We start from the raw sequence: 12,009 nt of genomic DNA on the forward strand, positions 1-12,009 counted from the left end.
ATTTTGCAACTTCTTTGGCACTTAACTGAACAGTGAATGTCACCACCAGCCACACACCTTATGTAAAACTGCAGAGCTCAATGGAAAAAACTGTCATATACTTCTTGTTTGATTTCCTTTGCCTTAAAATGGTCACCACATGGAACAGCAGCCTCCATGTTAAAATGTGGCTTCTCCCGACAAAGGACAGGCTTCTTCTTCCCATCATGCCTCTTCTCCCGCCAAAAGAGTAACCTGATACTTGCTACCTCCTAGCAGCTAGTGATGTCACAAGCCCCACGTAGTGACATCACAGGCTCTTCCAATTTCTTAAAATTCTCTCACTCAACTCCGCCCCAGCTCAGGCTAACCCCACCCCAGGCCTATAAAAGAAGCTGCCTGTTCTGCCCTGTTACTCTCACTCACTCCTTTGTTCAGAGATAGCCAGGCAGCTCCTCCCCATAACAAAAGCGTGTTATAGTTCTGGTCTGGTCCTGGTTTTCAGCTCTTCTTTTTACCTAACACTTTTCCCTTAGGAAAGAGGTAAAGGTCCCTGTGCTGTACCTTTGCTGGCAGTGGGACGTGCGTTACAGTGGGACAGCTGGGGCAGAAGTGCGCTTGCTGTGGGAGATTCCCAGCTGGCCCTAGGAGGCCTGCAACAGAGCATGGTGAAGTTCATGGTCAGACTTCTGAATCTCATGGGTGTTGGTGTAATTTGCCCACAGAGAGGAATCTTGAATGAAGGTCTGCACTACTACAGCATTCCACTTCTGGCCAGTTTGATATTTTTATCAATTATATTAGGGACTGAGAATTTCCTGAGATATTTTAACATTCGAATACCTTGCTTCGAATTGATCTATGGTTTGTATGTATGGCTTGCATTTTTATGTTGAAATGGACTTATTAAGGTATAATTCATATGTAATTCACATACTATAACATTCATTCATCAAAACTGAACAATTAAATGTTTTTTGGTACTAGAGACCGAACTCAGGATCTTGCACTTGTGAGGCAGGCAGCGGCCCCACTGAGCTAAAATCCCCACCCCTATTAAATGTTTCTTAAGAATTGTACAACCCTAACCAAAAACTAATTTTAGAACAGTTTGTCCCCTCTCAGGGAATCCCTGTACATTAAGTGTTAGCCCTCTTCCCTTCCTTTTCAGCCCTTGGCAAGCATTAATCTACTTTTTTATCTCTAAGGATCTTCGTATTCTGAATATTTCATATAAATGCAATCAGTCATTCCATATTTGTCCTTTCGTGTCTGGCTTCTCTCATTTGGCAAAGCTTTTCGTGTCTCATCCATGACGCAGAATGTATCAGTACTTCATTCTTTTGTATGATTGGATGATATTCCATTGTATGGACAGACACCATTTTCATGGTGCATGCCTTAGTTAATGGATGTTTGGGTTGCTCCCATTTGTTACGGCTTGGGTCTAGATGTCTCCCCACAGCCTTATGCAGTCATCCGTGGGCCTTTCTCAGAGGTAGCTGAGTCTATATGTGTGATGGATTCATGGTGCAATGCTAGGATTAAGGGTTCAGGATTACTAAATCAGTTCACTGACTGGTTTGGCATTGCCCTGATCCTGGTAGCCTGGCTATAGTATAAGGGACAAAAAGAGGCTTATTTGTTAATTGCTTGCTTTTGCTATCTTTTCCTGCCATGAACTGTTTCTCCTGTGTGAGGCCCCTATGCCATGCCACCCTGTCTTGGAGCCACACAACTATGGCCTGCAAGCTCTACAAAGTGTGAGCCTCCTTTCAGTTTGGGTGTCAGGTATTTTGTCTCAGCAATGAGAAACATATCTAAGACTCCGTTTGTTTGGTTATTTTGGATAATGCTGTTATGGACATTTGTAGGGAGGTTTTCGGGAAGAGATGCGTTACCATTTCTTTTGGATGTGCCCTAGGAGAGGATCACACAATCTCTCTCTGTTTCACTTTTTGTAGAACCTCCAAACTGTTTCCTAAAGTGCCTTCACGGTTTTACACACCCTCTGCCGATGAATGGGGGTTCCACTTTCCCCACATCCTGGAACTGCTTAGTCCTCGTCCTTTTGTTTTTGCCATTCCACCGTGCACAAGGTGCCATCTCATTGTGGTTTGGTTTGCATTTCTCTATGGCAAATGTCGCTGAGGGTCTTCCTATACTGATTTATCATTTGTCTTGGTCACTTTTCTCATTGCTGAGACAAAATGCCCAACGCCCAAAGTTGAGAGAGGGAAGGTTTACTCTGTTCACAGTTGTGGAGTCTTTAGTCCATAGTTGGCTGGCTCCGAGGAAGGGTGGAACTGCAGAGGAGAAACAGTCCACGGCAAAGCAGGGCAGGCAGGAGGCAACAACTGTGAAGCAGTGGACAGACAAGTGATAACAGCAGCCCTCTTTCTGTCCCTTATATTCTGCCCAGGCTATCAACCCTTGGGATGAGTGGCACTCACACCCTGTGTGGGGCACCCTTAACCCCACGTGAGGCTTTGGGGGACATCTAGACACAGCCGTAACAGCTCTTTCATTCCCAAAATCTCCTGCCTAAAACCATAGGAGCTGGATGGACTTCATGATCCCGACACTTTCTGGTCGGGAAACAAAAGTGGAATTACTGTCCTGTATTCTACTGTACTACCATTTTAAGGTAGCTGTAAAAGTAAAAATAATTTATTTACAGCATTTGTGTGTGTTTGGATTTTTTTATGCTTCACGCTGTATATTTCTGTCCAAAATGTCTAAGCCTTGCTTGATAGGGCTTATGAATGAATCTGAATTGTGAACCTTCTACTGGGACAGAACTCGTTCATCAAAGTCCCCACATAGGATCCGTTTTTCCCAACTGGACTCTATCTCCTGACAAGCCAGCTATAATGTCCCCATAATCCAAGCACCTCCCCAAAACCTGTCCATGAGCACATGGGGTTTTAGGGGGGCAGGGAGGTGTAAATTATAATGGTGACACTGTTTACTAAGATGTTTAATTTCCCCCACAGCACCCCACATCTGCACTCTTCAATCTTGCTGCAAAAAGTACTGTGCTTTAATCTAAATGGGATAAAGTATGCACAGCTTCATGGGTTAAGTCAGTTTATGTTCTTAGTTTGTCATAAAAAAAACACAAGTTTTTCAGAGCTTTTGGGTTTTGGAATGGTAAGGGAAGGATTAAAGCTCTGCACTTGCTTTGGATTTCAGGTGAGACTGTCATAGCTAGCCACCGTGGAGTGCCATCTCTGCTGTCCTCTGTAGAACGACTCCTGTGGAGCGCACTCTCCCCGGGGTCCAACGGGGACCCCAGAGTGCAAGGACGAAGCCCCTGTCACGCTCCTCCGTGCTCTGGTTTTCCTGCCAGCCTACCCCAGGTCTTTACAGTGTGCTCAGTCTAGTGTCATGGCTGCCTTGAAATCTTCAGGGTCACCTTGCTTGTCCAGAGAGGGGAGGGTGGAGGAAGGAGTGGGAGGAGGAGAAGGTGGGTACAGGGAGGGTTGTGAGGCACAGTGTAGGGGTGGACTTTCGTGGTTGCCATCACTCCCAGACATCTCCATTGCGTTTCCCAGAACCTCTGGTTGTACAGAGAGACTTCAGTTGATGCTGAAATTTGGCAAATCAACAGTCCTCACTCAATACCATCAGGGCTAAGAGGAGGGATCTTCAAATGTGTGGTATCCCTGCGTTCCCTATATCCTCTCAGATGCTATTTGGCCTTGGCTCCTCCAGCCCTCAGTGAGACCACAGGGACCATACTTGAGAAACCACAGGTGATTACTCATTAGCGATTTGACTATGAGCTACGCATATTCTGTTCATCTTCCCCTCAATTCAGTGAGAGTCTGCTGTCTGTGGCCTAAACTGGAAGAGGTGCTTTCTAAGAAGTGATTTTCCCCAACTGTGCCTGTATTCTCAGGTGCCCAAAACTTGGTAGGTGACAAAGAGGAAGGAGGTACATGCAGCCCCCTTGATTTGTGTCTTCAGGACTATGGATCAGAACACATGGGCCAACTCTAGGGCCATTGGCAATGAGGAGGGGCCGTTCTCATGGGGCTCCCTCGGCATTGCTTTTGCAGCTCAGCCTCTCTGTCTGGGTAGGGTCCCATGAGCTGCTAGTGGTCTTCCGTCCTCAGGGATCTTAAGGAGCCTTCACCACAGGAGATGAGAGCAGCCAGTTTCTAGTTAAAGCCTGGTATGGTTTATGTCTGCGTGTCCTCCCATAGCCTCATGTGCTCATAGGTAGAGCTCTGCGGAGGCAATTGGATCATGGGGGTGTGATGCTCAGCAGTGGGTTCCTCCCCTGATGAGTTTACAGCTAAATGTGACGTGGGGAGATGAAGCCTGATTGGAGGGGGAGGTCCCTGGGGGCGTGGCCGGGAAGAGTCTGTCTCCCTCCTTCCAGCTTGATCTCTGCTTCCTGCCATGCCAGGAGCCGTTTCTCCTCTGCCACGCTGCCTGCCTTAGAGCTAGCAGACTAGGGACGGAAACCTGTATAAATTGTGAGCCAAAATACTGTGAACTTTTCCGCTTTAGTGTTGTGGGTGTTGGTTATCGTGTCTCAGAGACAAGAAAGTATCTGAGATTAACCCCGCTGCTATCTTTTACAAAGACGCTTTTCACAAACTTCTGCTTTATTTCCTAACATTCCTAATGAGCCCACAGAGTCGCCTACTTTTAACCTGAAATCACTTAGAATTTGCCCATACAATAATCCATATCCACTGGATGTAGTGGTACATGCCTGTAATCTTAGTACTAGGGAGGCTAACATAGGAGGATTACCACAAGTTTGAGGCCAGCCTGGCCTAGGCTACACAGTGAGTTCAAGGCCACCCTAAACTACATAGCATGAGCCTGTGTCAAGTAAGTAAATAAACAAATAACCACACCCACAATTTCATTCTGAATAAAAGGCAGAGTCCTTAGAAAGCACATAGGAGATTTTAAGTGATGAAGTTCCTGTATCTCATGGATCACATCTATTTCTCCCCAACACCCAACCACAGTGAATGCCTCTGTGTCCTCCAAATAGCATGGCTCACTTCTGCCACAGGACATTTGCACCTGCTACTTCTATTCTCTCGTTTCCTTTCCTCAGATATACTCATTTCATTCTCTTACTTCTTTCTGATCTTTGCTCAAATGTCACATCTAAAGTTGATCATTGCCCCATCCCTTAGAGAACCCCTCCTCCTTTCTCATTCTTCTCTGTTATATTCATATTTGGCCAAGATGCATTGTACTTGTACACCGTCCATCACACAATCCCATCCCCACTAGAAAGTAAGCCATGAGGAAAGAATCTGGGCTTGTTTTGTTTACTTTTGTGACCCTAGTGCTTAAAGAGCTCCTGACACATACTAGGAGCTCAATAAATATGTACTGCACAAATAAATCAAGACTCCTGGAACAGCCCTGACCGGGACACAAACTCTTTATGTGGCGTCCTCTGTGCAATAGAAGGCCTGAGTAATCAGGAACCTTAAATTAAAAAATCCTCAGCACTCCTTAAAATGAAAAAGGGTGGACCTTCCTCAGATTCTGCTCTGGACAGAAGGAGTAAGTGCTGCTCTACACACAGGCAAAGCAGGTGCTTTTTAACTGGTGTCTTCCATTGCCCTTTCTCCTCTTTTATCCTGCATTACCATGAGCCAGTGCTTGGCTAATCCACTAATCTGCTCTGTAAGGTATTTAGTGATAGAGGTTTAAGGTGTTAGCACTCCCAGCAGGTATTTATCCTTTAAAGAGAAATCTTGAAGGCCAACAGTTAGGCAGGATCAGAACGGATGAATCTCTCCAGGTAAAATTTCAGATCCTGCAAATTTTGGGCCTGGGGTCACTTTGGAATTCTTTAAGATATTGGCAGAAAACAGGAAGTCAGCAGTTTTTCAGCCATGAACACTGATCAATTTGAAGCCAAGGTAGTAAATACAGATATTGTCCCTTCTACACAGCTCTCTCATTCTAGTAATAATACAACTTTGCAACTTCTAGGTTTGAGCTCATTTCAGAGCCAAATCTCCCTTTGTTTTTAATCCCTTTTGTATTGGTAGGTTCCTCTGCTTGCAGACCAAGATCTGTATTAGTTCCAACTCCAAATCTAGGTAGGCAAAAGCACAGGTATACACACACAGACAGGCACACACACACACACACACACACACACACACCCCACACCATCACCTCAGATGCTCCTAGATTCCATCCCTTGTTCCTTTCCAGGCTTATCCAACCTGATTCACTCTTCTATTTCCCACCAGATCCTCTATGCTTGATTTGTATATTCATAGATATTTCAGTGATTGAGGAAAACCACCAGTGGGAAGGGACTCAGATGACTCTTTATCAAGAAATTCTGAAGGTCAGTTGACAATTCTTGGAATTCCCATGCCTGGGGTTCAGAACAAGGCAAGCTGGCTCTGGCTTGGAACCTTTTGGCTTAGTGATCACCCTGAATCAAGGAAACCTAGGTTCATTTGTGAGCAGCCTTGGCATGGCTCTGGTGGAAGGAGATGGCCCGGACAATGGAGTGGGGTCTTCTTTCTGCACCTACTCTTTAATCTGGCCCAGAACCAAATGAAAGTCTCAACGGCACTTCAAGCCACCCTCCCAAGGCTACAGAATGCCTAGCCCCAAACTTCTCCTCTGGCCCCATGTCCTACTCACTTTTTACTCTCATTTCCTTGGTAAAATAGGCCAGGCTAGCAACTCCAGGAGTCTTTGTGGTCTTGAGCTCCAATTGAGCAGTAGGGTTCTGTGGTGGTTTGGACACAGTGTAAGTGTGGTGCCTGAAGGCTCATGTGTTGGAAGTTTGTCCCCAGTGTGGGGACACTGAAAGGTAGTGTGGGACTTTTAAGGGGTTGGGAATAGTGCAAGATGACTAGGTTATAGGGCACTGTCCTTGAAAGAAACTGATGTACTTCTCACAGGGCCCTGGCTAGTTCTCCTGAGAGGGTTGTCACAAAGAGCAAGATTCTTCCCTTCCTGGTCTCCCTAGTTTCCTATCTTCCTGTGTGATCTTTCCCTTCCACACATTCTCCTGCCACCCACCACAGTATGACAGTCAAGGGGGCTCTTGCCAGAGGCTGAACTGATGAGAGGACCCCTCTTAGACTCCCAGCCTCCAAAACTGTGAGCTAAATAAACGTCTTTTCTTTACAAAGTAGTATTTTGTTACAACAGAAAACAGACTAATAATGGTTCCAAATTCTGGCAAGAGGACAAGTTATCATCTAGACATTTCATAACATGTTCTTATTCATATCTATTTATTCCTACAGCCATTTAAACCACAATTCTTCTCATTCTCTGGATTCTTTTTCTTTACCATGAGCACCCAACAAATATTATCTATAAGATCAATATGCAATCTCTTCCTAGGATGGCAATTTAACTCAAAAATTTGGAAGTCTAGATGGTTTAGCTTGTGTATCAATTTTCTATAGCTGCCATAATTGTAAATACATAAACTGAAGGGCCAGGGATTTAGCTCAGTGGTTCCGCTGCCTTCCTTGTAAATACATAAACTGGGCAGCTCAAAACAATAGGCATTTATTGCTTCAGAGCTCTAGAAGCTAGAAGTCTAAAGTCAAAATGTCAGTGGGGGGGTCATGTTCCTCTGAACTCTGTAGGGTAATTTCTTTCCCCCGCCTTCCTTGCTTTAGGTGGTTTGGCAGCAATCTTTGGTGTGCCTTGCTTGTAGACACATCATTCCTATCTTCCATCTCCACATACTGTTCTCTTGGTGTAGCTCTGTCTTTGCACAGCTGCCTTCTTAGAAGGACACCAGTCTTACTGGATTAATCCAATATGAACCCAGTCTTAACTAATTACAATCGCAAGAACCCTATTTCCAAATTAAGTTACATTTTACAGTATTGGAGGTTAGAACTTCTACATATCTGTGTGTGTGTGTGTGTGTGTGTGTGTGTGTGTGCAGTGGGGGTGAGAAATACCCTTCTACCTATAGCATTGGTTTAAAAAATAGTTAAGACCTTTTTTGTGCTGCTGGGTGTTGAACCCAGGGTCTTGCTCTTGCTAGGCAAGTACGTACTCTATCACTGAGCTACCCTCCCAGCCTAGGACATTTCTGTATTAAAATAAATATGGACATATGGGAAGGAAAAAAATTCACATTCATTTCTAAGAAAAAGCTAACAACTTCAAAGATATGTTTGTCATTTGGTGGCCCCTGAGGGTACCTTTCCGACCTCCAAGGGCATAACTTTCGTCCAATGTTTCACTCTTCTCCATTTTCAGTGTTTTTGGTGGAAACTTTGACAGGCTGGACTATCAGGTAGGAGCAGGTTTGGCTGCACAAAACTGAACACTTAACTTATAGCTAATAAATGGAGGTCTTAGGCAGCAAAAAATTGTGAGGTGGCCCGCTTACTCAGAAGCCTGTACCATGTGCTCTTTCTCTCACTCAGGAGTCTCTTTACCTCCAGCATCTTGTACCTGTCCCCCAGGAGAAAGGACAAAGGACTAAAGGCAGGTGCACACAGATGGCATCTGCCCCTTTCCTAAGAGCCCTACCCAGCCCTTTCCACTTATATCTCATTGGCCAACACCCTGTCACATGGCCACACGAGCTGGGAAATACAGTTTTCCAAAAGCAGGTGTAGATCCTGATAGGAAGGAGACGAAGGACTTTCAGCAGAGGACCCACAGCATCTTTCCAGATGGTGTGCACGTTTTGCTTCATTCTGTTGGGCTATAGGGCTTCTGGGCACATAAGAAGCATGCGGGTACCTGGATTTTGATTACAAAGGATCTCCTTTTCTTGTAAGCAAGATGTTAAACATGAAAAAGATGTGAATAATGTCATGGAGTACAGGATTAAATGTCAAAATGGTGCCACAAAATCCAGGAGAGAGATCAGTTTGATCTCTCTTTATGCAGGAGTTTCAGGAAAGGAGTTGAAATTTGAGCTAAATTTTGAAGGTTGGGTAGGATCAACAGCAGCTGTCACGAAGCCCAGTTTACATCCCCTGCACATGCTCAGATGGCAGAAGAGGGAAAAATGTGTGTAGCCTCTTCTTACAGCAGTCTGGGTGAGACTGCACGTGTGCCCCACACTAAGACAAAAGTCTTTTATATCTCTTTCTTGGACCTACCTTAGACAGCAGAACTGGCCAGTCAGGGTCCCAAAACTATGGCGCCCAAATACATACCAGCCCGATTCCCAACACTCTCAGTCACCTTCCCCTCCAGGCCAACTCCCAGCACCCAGAACTTGCCCCACCCAGGAACCCTCTCACATGAGCTGACCTTGTCCACTTGTTACTTCCAGCAAGTATTGCCAATCTTTTTGTGGCTGCCATATATCACCTGATTAGTTCCTTTTCTCCAGGCAATTTCAATTTTTCTAATTCTTGATCTTTTCCCACCATTTTATCTAAGCAGCAGAGAGGGACTCTGTACCATTTAGAAGGTGGGTGTTACGGCTTGTGTCTAGATGAGCCCACAAAGCCTCATGCGGTCATAGGAGGGGCTTTTTCAGACAGGTGGCTGGATCTAGAGTGTGTGATGCTGGAACTGATTCATGGTGCAACGCTGGGATCAAGGGCACTAGGAATAAGGGTGTGAGGGTTACCTGCCCTGAGTAGCCTGGATATAAGGGATATAAAGGGCTGTGGTCATCAATTGTTGCTTTGCTGTCTTCTGCCTGCCATGAACTGTTTCTCGTTGGCCATGCCACCCTGCCTTGGATCCAACCAATTATGGACAGAAATCTCTACAAACTGTGAGCTAAATAAGCCTTTCCTCTTTTTAACTTTGGGTGTCAGGTATTTTGTCTCAGCAATGAGAAAACTAAGACAATGGGGTTGCTATGGTAGGGATGCAGAAAGAAAGATCACCACTTGGCTTCTGAATTTTAAGAAACATTTTTGGAACCCATGACAGAGAAAATAATCAGAGGGGAAAAGTTGTTAAATATTAAAAGCTGACACTCTTCCAGAACACAAAGATCATGCCAAAAACAGTAGATATGGAAGAAATTGAGAGGAAACTGGAGCAAAGTTTTCCTCCTGAAGAAAATGTATTAATTTGGGGTGGTGGAGATGGGTAGCATTCAACCTGTGTGAATCTCTGAGAAAGCCTGTACCCAGCTGTACAGGGATCTAGAGCAGAAATCTTGGCCTGATTTTCTGGGTCTAGGTGGAGTCAAAGGTCTGAGCACTCAGCCAGCAGTGGAGTATTTTCCTGCATAGTTGGAAGTAGCCTGGGAGGGGCACAGACCTATGGCAGCCTTAGTGGTTCCTGCAGTTCGGCAAGGGGCAACAGTGAAGGCATGGCCTCAGCAATGCCTGCCATTCAGGCAGGATACTGGCTGAAACATCAGACATACCAGCGAATTCATGATGGCCAAGGATGAAGGGCAACCTCCCCACCACACCCTGAAAATCTCTGGGAGTTTGGCTTTACTCTGGGAAAACGAAGCAGGGAACGAGGCTCAACCGACAAAGATATCCTCTAGAGACCAAATTTCCCCTGAACTAAGGCTAAGATTTCTGCCTTGAACAAGGAATGAGAGTTGGAGATAGAAATTAACAGAAAAAAATAAGAAAAAGAAACATCATCAGCATGTATAAGGCAATGAAATTTGGATCTACCGCATTTTTTGAGATATTGCTTATCTAACTAAAAAAATGTAGAATAAAAATTTATTTTAAAATAGATTGACATTTACTGCAAAGTAGTGAAGAGAATTCTCATATACTCCGTACCCAGTTTCCCCTATTACTACATCTTTTATTAGGAGGGTACATTTCGCATAATCAAGGAAATAATATTGGCTTATTATTATTAACTAAAGTACATTCATTACTCAGAGTTTCTTGAGTTTTTACCCAATGTATTTTTCTGGTTCCAGAGCCCAATGAAGACAGTATTTTGCATTTGATCCTCTTATTTCCTTCGGGTCCTTGCAGCTGAGACAGTTTCCCAGACTTTCCTTATTTTTGATGAACCTGTTAGTTCAGGGGAGTGCCGGTCAGGTAGTGGTGATATAGGGAGAAGAGATGTAACTCTGAAAACTGCTAGATATCCAAAACTCGAGTTTGTGTTCTCTAAAATTGAAGACTGAATTCTAGCAACATGGAGGTTAAGAGTAGGAAAATTTTATGGAGGAAAGAAAACTTCTGTTTCAGAGACAAAAAAGAGGGGCTGGAAAGCAGGTTGCCTGCTCACCCTTCTTCTCCAAGATGTTTTATACATAGAAGCCATGTGGTGAGGCGGGTACAAAGTGGGACAAAACTATAAAACACAATGGAAAATTACAAGGTAGGCATGAGGTGGAGCAAAACCACAACCAACCAATAAGATTGCAAGTACAGTCACCCAGGAAATATTGATTAAATGGGGGAGGGTAAACTGGGGGAACAAGTCATACAGCAAGAATACAAGGATTTTCAGTAAGGGTGGGGGTCAGGGATATTTCCTGGCAAGCGTATAGCTGTTTCTCTCCTTTTACAATTCTGTCCACAGTGTGTGTCTTGATTGTCCTCCATGTTGGCTCCTTGCTGTGTTGGCCCTGTCTGACTGCCTACAAGATAGCTAACTTGCCTCTCTGCAATAGTAGTTTGTAGGGTGTCTCTCACCTGGAACTCTCTCATGATTAGACTAAAGATTGGGGGAGGGAGAACAGAGAGGTAAAGTGCAGTTCTCATCTGACACGACTTGTTGTTTTGGATATTCACTTTTTTTGGGGGGGGGTACCAGGGATTGAACTGGGGTCCTTGGGCTTGTGAGGCAGGCAGCGGAACCACTGAGCTAAATCCCTGTCCTTGGATATTCCCTTGGACCTGGTTGTTACTTTTTTTCCCTTTTCCGTTTTGCACTCTGGCAGGGAGTTATTGTGGCCCACACTTAAGGGAATGCTACTCTAACTCCTTCAGGGCACGGACTTCTTCTGCATAGGCGATTTGTCTCTTTTCCTCTATTCATTTACTTAATGATTTACTAATATCAATATGGACTCATGGATATTTATTTTATACTTTTGATTATAATTAGTGCTTAATTTTCTTGCATATATAT

Source organism: Fukomys damarensis, unplaced genomic scaffold, assembly GCF_012274545.1.
Source record: "Fukomys damarensis isolate Sample0158 unplaced genomic scaffold, DMR_v1.0_HiC HiC_scaffold_1, whole genome shotgun sequence".
Classification (NCBI taxonomy): Eukaryota; Metazoa; Chordata; class Mammalia; order Rodentia; family Bathyergidae; genus Fukomys; species Fukomys damarensis.